Genomic DNA, 10,621 nt, shown 5'->3' on the forward strand with positions numbered 1-10,621 from the left:
GAAAGGCAGCAATGGAAAAATGGGCTGAGTTCAACAATGTTCCCTAGACCACATTGACCTGGGAATGAGAGAGAGTAGAGGATGGGCTGGTTGGTCCAAAATGTGGTAAGACCTAGGCATATCTGAGCCTATGGACAAGGACATAGACACAGAGGGCTAGAGCTGAGAGTGAAGCATGCAGCTGATATGAAGTGAGGTGAGATGCACAAAAATGCCTTAACTTGCAGAAAATACCCATTTGACCTAACTTTGATGGCTTGATAATCAGAACTCAACTGGAGAAAGATTTTTAAAAATGATAAAGGAAATGAGTGTAAATTGCCACCATTTGATGAACTTGACCTATACTTATGGTGGTAGTAGCTGGAAATATCAACTGAGATGGAAGGAGTCTTCACATCCAGCATAAATCCTATCCCCTCTGCATACAGGGTAGATAAGGACAGGCAACTTAGACATTGGCTACCTAAAATGTGGTGGCGATAAAGGCACAAAGTAACTGGCTTACAAGTTTTCAAGAGGGAGTTTAGTTTAAGAGTGTGCAGGGGAAGGTAGAGACCCAATGAATACATTTCATATTGCCTAGATGGATCTGGTGAAAAGAGATGGGGATAAGATTCTTATGATTCAATAGTGAGTAATTGTTATCATGACTAATTGTGACTGTCACAACTGTAAAGGTAGAAGTTTTGTAACAAAAACAGAGACAGTTAATCTTCCAGTCCAGAAACAGAGGACCCTAGGACCATCAAGGGAGAAGAACCCTAGCAGAATGCAGGACCCTATCCAGAGAAGCAGCGACACTTGAAATGGAGGCAAAGAAGAGAACATGCAAAGAGGGAGCAGCTGAGGACTCTGGACTCATGGAAAGAAAGGGACTGAGTGCTAGCGGCCAGGAGGCAGACTTGCAGAATGTGCCCTTTGATTGTTTAAATTATTATATATTCCTGAGTGGTTTTGTGTACATCCCCCTGCTCCTCCCCACCCCTCTGAAAAACAAAAACAAAAAACAAAGGAAATGGTAGCAAATACTGTTGAATGATGATGCATGGAGGAGATTGTAATCATTGCAATGAAACAATGGTGCAAAGCCAATATTCTCCCATGTAAACTATCACTCAGTTCACAATAAAAATTTACAAAAAAACAAATATCTAGAGTATCCAAATGAATAGAAACAAAAATTTAGTGCAGTATCTGAAATAAGATAGCACAATGTAGTGAATTACTTCTTAGGACTCTTCTAAGCATACTCTTTGTTGTTGTTGTTAAGTGATGTTGAATCATTCCCCACCCATAGCGACCCTGTATAGAGTTTCCAGGAAATCCCTGGTTTGCTAAAACCACCGACCTTGTGGTTCAAACACCTTTGTAGTACAGTGCATTAGCCCACAGCACTACACCAAGACTCCCAAATCACTTTTTTTTCTTTTTCTTTTTCTTTTTTTTTTGAAGGGTCTGGGTAATAGAAGATAATGGAAGATACTGAAAAGACTATATCATTCAGTTGTGAATGATTGTTAACAGGGTGTCAAGGGTTGAATGGTATTCCCCCAAAACATATGTCAACTTGACTAGGATATGAGTATAGTGCCTCTGGCACTTGTTAGTGAATTTAGGCTCTCTGATCCATGAAGCAAAAGAGACGAACATCTTACAATCAATGCTTATGGGTGTTGTGTGGTTCCTTAAAGCACTTACACTATAGCTAAAGAGTATATATAAGGAGCTCTGATAGTGTAGTGGTTACGAATCAGGCTGCTAACCTCAGGGTAAGCAGTTTGAAGCTACCAGCTGTTCCATGGAAGAAAGATGAGGCTTTTTGCTGCCATAAAGATTTACAGCCTAGGAAAACCTTGTACAGGGTCACTATGAGTCTGAACCAACTCCACGGCATGTAACAACAACAAAAAAGAGTATATAATACTTTTTCAAGTAGAGCAGAGATCAGACTGGCTTCTTCTGGAGATCAAGGAGCCAAGAATAAGAAGGTAAAGAGATAATGAGCAGAGGAAACAGAATTGCTTTGTTCTCAAAAGTTATGGTCAAGATCTCTGCATTCTCAAAGGGTATAGTCATGATCTGTACAGTTTTTAAAGGTGGAGCCACAGTTTTCTAGGTTTCAAAGAGTCAGGTCTTCATCATCTAAATGGGACTACTATCCAAATCTAAGGGATTGGAACTGCCAAACCCAAGGGTAGAGAAGAATGAGGCCACGTTGGGACCTAAGGAGTGGGGGTAGCCACTCAGCTGGAATAAGAGAATGGGACTACCCAACACCAAAGTACAATTGTTGCTAATCCAGTAGGCCTGGAAGGCAGAGCTGAAGCCCAAGGTCCAGGAGCCTTTACTAAGCATCCAGAGAAGATGGTGAATACTCAAAGCAGGGCTGTTGCTTAGAAAGTATCAGAGAACAGAGGGTTATTTTCAGGCTTTGAGAGCTAATGAACACTTTTTTCCTAGATTTTTAGTTTTCTTAATACCCTTTCCCTCTTCTGTCTCTATAATTGCTCTCATTTGTAATAGAAATGTTTACCTTGTGCCTTGTCTACCATTGTATTTGGAAGCATATATTTTTGTATTTTTGCTTCACAGATGAAGAATTTTGTCCTAGGTGGGGATTTTGTCATGTAAGTGATAATATAATTGTGTAAAAGTATTTTGGATGTGGAAAAGACGTGTATTTTTGGTGACCAAAGGGAGGAAGGAATATCATGGACTGAATTGTGTCCCCCCCCAAAATATGTGTTAACTTGGCTAGACGATGCTTATCCGTGGTTCGGCAGTTACAATGATGCAATGTGGCAGTTATGCAGTGATGTAGTCATCTCCCCCAATGTGCCTTGTGATTAGCCCTCATCTGATGTAACTATCCTGAGTCAATATCTTTTGAGATATAAAGGAGATTAAACTACCATGTAGATTTCAGAGTCACTTGCTACCACCAAAAGAGAAGAGTCAAAGCATACTGTGTTCTTTGACATAGGGTTCCTGCACTGTGAATCTCCTAGATCTAGAAGAAGATTGATGCTAAGATGCCTATAGATACTGAAAGGTAAAAGGACATTTCTCCAGAGCCAAAGAAGAAGGTCTTACCCTAGAGTCAGCATTCTGAATTTAGATTTATAACTCCTAAACTATTAGAGAATAAATTTCTGTTTGCAAAAGGCATCTACTTGTGTTCTTTCTGCTATAGCAGTACTAGATAACTAAGACACAGGGCTAACAGCAATTACAAAACCATGGAAATCTAACAAGGGGCTTGGCTGATTTTACTAGAATGCTGCATATAAAATGAGTCATCTCAGTGAGAGGAAAAGGGCACCTCACTACCATCAAGGTAGTCCTGGTGTAGCACTGTACGTTAATGTACTGGACTGCAAAGTCATTTGAACCAGAAGGTTGGTGGTTCAAGTTCACCAGTTGCTCCTCATAAACTGCATACAGGGTCACTATGGGTCAGAACCAACTAGACAGCACTTAACAACAATAACTACCATCAAGATAGAAGAGCTAGATGCAGAGTGAATCCTAGGAATCAAGTGGATCCCTGTATGTTGAACCTTCTCATTCCAGGAGACAGAACATGTGGCACCAGAAGAGTGGCTGAAAAGGAGTAACAGGAAGAACTAAGATCCAGTGCAATAGACTGAATAAGTAAAGTTGAGTGACTTTGAGTAGGGGGCTTTCTCATGGAGTGAAGTGCCGTCAGGTGCTTAATCTGGAGAGCTAGATATGAATGCCTTCAGGATGAGGTTTATATCTGAGGGCAGTGACCAACTGGCATTTATCAGTAGCCCTAAAAGAGCTTTGCAATATTGCTCATATTGGGCAGACTCTTTGTGGCTAAAAGGCCAAGAAGCAGAGATAAGTGTGCCTGTGGACATAATTGAGAAGAAGTTATCCTGACTAGAAAAATTGTATCTGAGCATTTCTGAATCCTTATATGGTGCTGTAGGATAAGCACTTGAATTCTACCAACATGTTCAGTGGTTCAAGCCCACCAGCCACTCCTCAAAAACTCTACACAGGATTGCTATAAGTTGGAACCGGTTCAGTAGCACTTTCCCTTATAAACCCCATAATTATGAGTTCTGTGTGGTCATTGCAATATATTAGCAAACACAAATGAGAAGTAGGGTATTATGGGAGGATGGTTGGTGTAAAAACATTGGTAAGATTGGCTGGAAGGTGGAGGCATGTCTGAACTCTGCCTCATGATGAATTTGATTCTCCTTCTTTCCCCTTGAGAAGTAAGAGGAGGTCAGATGCCTCTTCCACACCTTCCTACAGACAGTAATGCTTAAACATTACAGAGTTTCTGTTTTAGGTGCTGAAATACTATTGGAAATTGAAATTGTTGCACAGCATTTTGAATGTAATTGAGATCACTGGATTGTACAGTTAAAGATGATTAAAATGACAATTTTTCTATATACAGATCATGTAATAATTATTATTAAAAGATTCTACTCTTCAGTTATAAGGAGTTCAGTTAATCTCTGTCTGCTAACACTTTCAGGATCTATCTCAACTTTCTATCTAAAGACAGAAAGCAGCATCTAAGCAGCCACACTCAATGAGCGAGTGTTGAAAATTTGGTCATTTCCTGCCCAATGTTGAACTCTTCTGTTGGGCCATATATCTTCTTAAATTTCCTTTTGGGTTGGCTAAGATGGTCATAAGTTCATCATAGATGAGCATCCCCTCTTCATTTTACCTTGCTCCAAACACTGTTTACTTTTCCAAAACCAAATTATACCCCCTCTCTAGCATCTGCAGCAATAGCATACCCATTTTTTCAGGTTAATAATCAAGGCAAGGAAAGTATAAATATGAAATCAATACTCTTTCTCTCTGTATTAGTGTGAGGTCCTCCATGAAGGAGCTTGAGGTAGATACTGAAACAGAGTTAGAAGTACAGTAAGTTTAATGAGAAAAAATAAAAGAAAAAAGCTGGCATGATCAAAAAAACTATTTGGACCATGATGCATAGATTGAACAATAATAATTCTTGAGAACTATTGGTGCAACACTATAGGATAAACACTAGACTGCTAACCACAAGGTTGGTGATTTTAACCTACCAATCATTCCTAGGAAATTTTATGCAGGGTTGCTTTGAGTCAGAATAGACTTGACGGCATTCAACAACAACAATAATTTTTGTGAAAATTTATATATATATACACATATATCTATATCTGTAGCGGAATACTAATGAAATTTTCTCAGTTCAAAAGTGCACCATTTCATTATTTCTATAAGCCACTCTAGTATAGGAAGAAAAAAAAAAACTATTATAATATCTTGAAACTTTGTAAGAAGTTATTTGTTTTAACTAAAGAAATCTTACCCTGCTCACTGAACTTTAAATGTTTCCTCTAGTTCTGGGATACATGTATGATACAGTAATGTAAAATTCTGAGCAGCATAATAGTGCATTTTTTTTATTCGCTTGAGACTTTTAAAAACTTAGTGCAAAAGAAACTATTGCAAGTTATAAGTGACTTTTCCTGCATAATTTTTACTTTAAAATCCCAGTGAAAGAACTGCAAAGCAATACAACACCAAAATAGAATTTTCCTTCATGAAACATTAAAAAAAATCTGTTGATCCCAGAAGTTTCTTTATATTTATTAAAATTCTAGATGGAAACCTTGAGCTCATTAGCTCCTACCATTGATCCCTTATTTTCTGGGTTAGTACTGTAATCAAAATTAATTTGCTTTGAAATGCCTTACTAATATAATAATATATCACATGGGTAAATTCCTCATAACATACCTCTTCAGAATCTAAAAATCTCTTAGCAGTCAATTTGTATGTCAAGTACCTAATAATTATATGTGTTTTTTTCATCTTCTTCATTCATTTCTTCCTTTATTAATTTACTCAACAAACATGTATTAAGTGCACATGTTTTATCAGTTAATGGAAATACAGAGATGTAGTCTCTGAAATCAAGGAGCAATGAATACCTGTTTTCCCTCCCAGAGCATACAATGATATTGAAATAAACATACTACTTTTGTAATTGATGCACAATTGTTTGAGTTGGAGGCAGACAAAAATTATGTCAAGTTTAGTCTTTGTTTTGCATCTTCGTTGTCCTGGAAGAGATACAGCCCTAATAATATAGGTATTTCCCTATTGTTGTACAGTACATTTTGACTTATACTGACCTCATAGGGCTGAGCAGAACTGCCCCCTGTGGTTTTCAAGGCACTGGGCTGTAAAGTTGCTTTGAACTGCAAGGTTGGTAGTTCGAGTTCACCAGCTGCTCCTTGGAAACACTATCTGGGGTCTACTATGGGTTGGAACTTACTCAACAGTATTTAACAATAACAACAGCAATCTTTATGGAAACAGACCATCACATCTTTTTCCTGAGAAATAGCTGATTGTTCCTAACCATAAAACTTTAAGGGAGCAGTGAGCTGAACACTTAACCATGGTACCACAAGGAGTCCTTGATGTTACATACATTTAATTAAAGGCAGTAAATTTTATTGCAGCTCTATGGGAATCTCATGGCTGATTTTATCTGTTATCAGTTTAGTAAGGGAGCCTCCAAGTAGTGAAAACAGTCACTCACCTGCAGCCAAAAGGTTGGAGGATCAAATCCAGAGGAAACTTAGAAGAGCAACTTGGTGATCTACTTGTGAAAAGTCAATCATTAGAAACCTTATACTACACAATTCTACTTAGACATATATGAGGTCACCAGAAGTTGGAATTAACATGATTGCAGTTAGTAAAATAGAAACAAAAAATAGCCAGGGCCTACTTTTATTCCACCCCAATCACATTGAAGCCTAGAGTTGCATCATCTATTTTTGGTGAGTATAAGAATTATATGAGGTTTTGATCAGACTAAGTTTTGCACAGGTTGGATTAGATGAGTATGGAGTTCTCGGGAGATTAATGAGTTCAGGCCTGCTGGTTGCTACTGGGGTTTTTCATGGTCTACCCCATGGGGAGTAAAGAACAGAAACTAATTTCTAGCTTTCACAGAGCTCCCTGGCAGGGAAAGAATAGTGATCAATGCTGGGAAAGCTTGAAATCTGTAAATCTCATCAGCAGCTCTCTATGGTACCTCCCTCTCCTTTCTCTCACAGTCTGTAACTTTGAGATCAGCCTTTAAGGCCAGTGGCTTTTGAACTCCAAAGTCAAGGATGTGCTGATTTTATTTTCTGTTCAAGTCTAGCTCTCTGTGTGGAAATTTTTTATTTATTTATTTTTTATTTTTAGATACTTCAGAAATCAGAGAAAGAATATGAATCTATATTTCTAAATATTATGTCATCATACCATTCTGGGCATTTATTAGAACTTCTTAGCTAATCACTAACACAAAGCATGTTGATAGATCTGATTTGGTAATTAAACATCCCTGGAATTAAAAAAAAAAAAATAGCCACACAATTAATCTTACATTACTCAGGAAAATTCATTTTTATTTTGAGACCTGTGCACTTATGTAAATTAATCTGCTATGTGTTGCTTGCATAATACGTTTTAAAAAGGAATATTCTTTGTTTGCTTATTTCAGTTAGATAACTTAAGAAATATATGAGTAACTAGATTATAACACAAAATTTGAGACTAATACACAGAGGAAAGCACAGTGTATAATTCACAAGTTTGAATTATTATAAATTGAATACACTCAGACAACCAATATCCAAATCAAGAAATAGAATCTGAATTATATCCTTGAAAATTCCAATGTGCTCTTTCCAATTACTCTTTCTGACTTTATTAGTAGTATTTTTGTCTTAGATTATATGTGGCGGTGGTATTGGTTGTGTGCTCTTGAGTTGATTTACTCATGTTGTTGTTGTTAAGTGCCGTCGAGTCGGTTCCGACCCATAGCGACCCTGAACAGGGTTTCCGAAGCTGTAAATCTTCACGGGAGCAGAAAGCCTCATCTTTCTCCTGCGGAGCAGCTGGTAGTTTCGAACTGCTGACCTTGAGGCTCGCAGTCCGATTTGTAACCACTACGCTACCAGAGCTCCTCATAGTGATCTCATATAGGGATTCAGAGAGTGTGAATCTTTATGAAGCAACTGGTAGACTCAAACTGCTGACCATTTGGTTAATAACCCCTCTCATAATCCACTCTACTACCAGGGATCCAAACTATATGTGTTATTGTTAAGTGCCATTGAGCTGGTTCCTACTCATAGTGACCCTTTATAGAGTTTCTGAGGAGTAACTGGTGAGATTGAACCTCCAACCTTGCAGTTTAAGCTGATTTTGAGATTGAATGTTTATCCTATGGTTAACACTATCTCTTGTTTGACCGGCTTCTTTTGTTCAATACTATATTTGTGATTGTCATCCATATTGTTTTATACAGTTATCATTTCATTCATCCTCAGTAATACAAAGTACACCATTGTGTGAATATTCATAATTCATACATCCCATAATAGAGGGACATGGTTCTTGTTTCCTGTTTGGAGGTAATACAGTTACTACTATGAATATCCTTGTATGTGTCTTTTGGCAGGCATTTCTGATAGCCATATACCTAATGGTAGAATACTTGGATTGAAAATTCTATTTGGATATTTTATAACACTTTGGAATCAGCCCCACGATAAAAAAAATAAAACAAAATGTCATTTTATTATGTTATTGCACTTGTAATATGTATTCTATTGTTGTCAAGTCAGTTACAACTAATTCATTTCAACAAAGTCAGTTCCAAGTCAGTTTCAAAGGAGTAGCTGTTGTGTTTGAATTGGTGAACTTGAAGTTAGCAGTCCAGTGTCTACACACACACACACACACACACACACACACACGAGGAAGCACATGTGCATGAGCCTGAGTCAAAAACGATCCACATTCTGGCTGTAGAATTTATTTAAATCTACATTTAGAAAAAACAAATACATCACTTTTTATATAATATCCTTGTTTTTCAATACACTTTGTCCACTGTCAATAAACTTTATTATTCCCTCAGTAAAAAAAATGTTTTAAGCTGAGCTGTGAGCCACTAATGCACCACTGTCTTCACTTTTTCATCAGAGGTGAATTTTCATCCTAGAAGAATTGTTTTCTAGGAACCAAACAGGTGAAAGTCCAGTGGAGCAAGATCAGGACTATAGAGAGGACATTTTAACACCTTAAAATGAAGCATTGCAGCATGTCAACAGTGTGGGAAGAGGTGTGCAGACAGGCATTGCCATGCAAGATCACACCACCGTTGGATAACAGTCCTCTGTGTTTAATCAGAAATTTAGGCTTTAACTCTTCAGTGAGCATCTCACTGTAATGAGCACTATTGATTGAAGAGCACTTTTCCCAATAGTGTTCGAATACTAGCCCTTGAAAATCCCAGACAACTAAAAATCAATTTTCCAGCTGATGGTTGACTTTTTTTTTTTTTTCCTGGTGTAAAATATTCTGGCTTCCTAGTTTTTCAACAAATAGACTGAAAAAACAAACAAACAAAAAACAGTGAGAATAATCGAAATAGTAATAATAATGAACATATATATACTTTATTATTAAGTGCCATTGAGTCGGTTCTGACCCATAGTGACCCTGTATAGGGTTTCTAAGGAGTAGCTGGTGAGCTTGAACTGCCAACCTTGCAGTTCAAATGGCTTTTCAGCCTGGCACATTAACCCACAGCTCCACACCCGGACTCCCATGCATATACCAGTGCTTTCTAAATTTCAGATACTCTTCTGTATTCTACTATATCCTTTAAAACATATTTAAAAAACTTTATTGTGCATTGAGTGATAGATTACATGGGAGAACATTGGTGGTTGACTTGAACTTTTTCTTGGTGGGCGATTAAGGATGTTTCCATTCCATACTCTGCCTTTTACTCTCAGGCTGGTAGTTTTGGATACATATCTCATGACCAGTAATCATTTTTTAAAGACACTTTTATTTTCCTTTGAGTATTGGTCCACATTTTTTTTTTTTTTTCAGATGTCCAAGCGCTTTTGTTTATGCTCTTCGGTGAGTTGTTTCAGCACCAATTTTGCACAAGCTTTTCAAACGCCAAGTCTGTTGTGGATTGTTTCAGAGGCAGAGCCATGGCTGACTTGCAAATAAATTGTCACATAATGCACTGTCACTCGTCTATTCGACAGAATCATTTCATGTGCATACCCGGAGTTATCATCAGCAGTATCTCTCCTACTTAAGGAGCTCTGGTAGTATAGTAGTTACGCATCAGGCTGCAAACCTCAGGGACAGCAGTTCGAAACTAACAGCTGTTCTGTGGGAGAAAGATGAGGCTTTCTGCTCCCGTAAAGAGGTACAGCCTCGGAAACCCAGTGCAGGGTTGTTATGAGTCGGAACCAACTCCACGGCACATAACAACAACAACAAATATCTATTAATAATTGAAGCATGAAATGTGCAAAATATGTTGTTGTTTTTGCTGTTAAGTGCCTTCAAGTTGTTTTGACTCATAGCGAGTGACTGGATGGTTTAAAATACCAACCTTGTGCTTAGCAATCCTGTGCTTATTTTACAATGCCACATCAGAGTCTAGGAAAGTTGGACATCATCAGAAATGAAAAGGAATGCAAAAACATCAGTATAGAAGGTAATGTTGCTGTTGTTGTCAGGTGCCATCGAG

The sequence above is a fragment of the Chrysochloris asiatica genome, unplaced genomic scaffold (assembly GCF_000296735.1).
Source record: "Chrysochloris asiatica unplaced genomic scaffold, ChrAsi1.0 scaffold00334, whole genome shotgun sequence".
NCBI lineage: Eukaryota > Metazoa > Chordata > Mammalia > Afrosoricida > Chrysochloridae > Chrysochloris > Chrysochloris asiatica.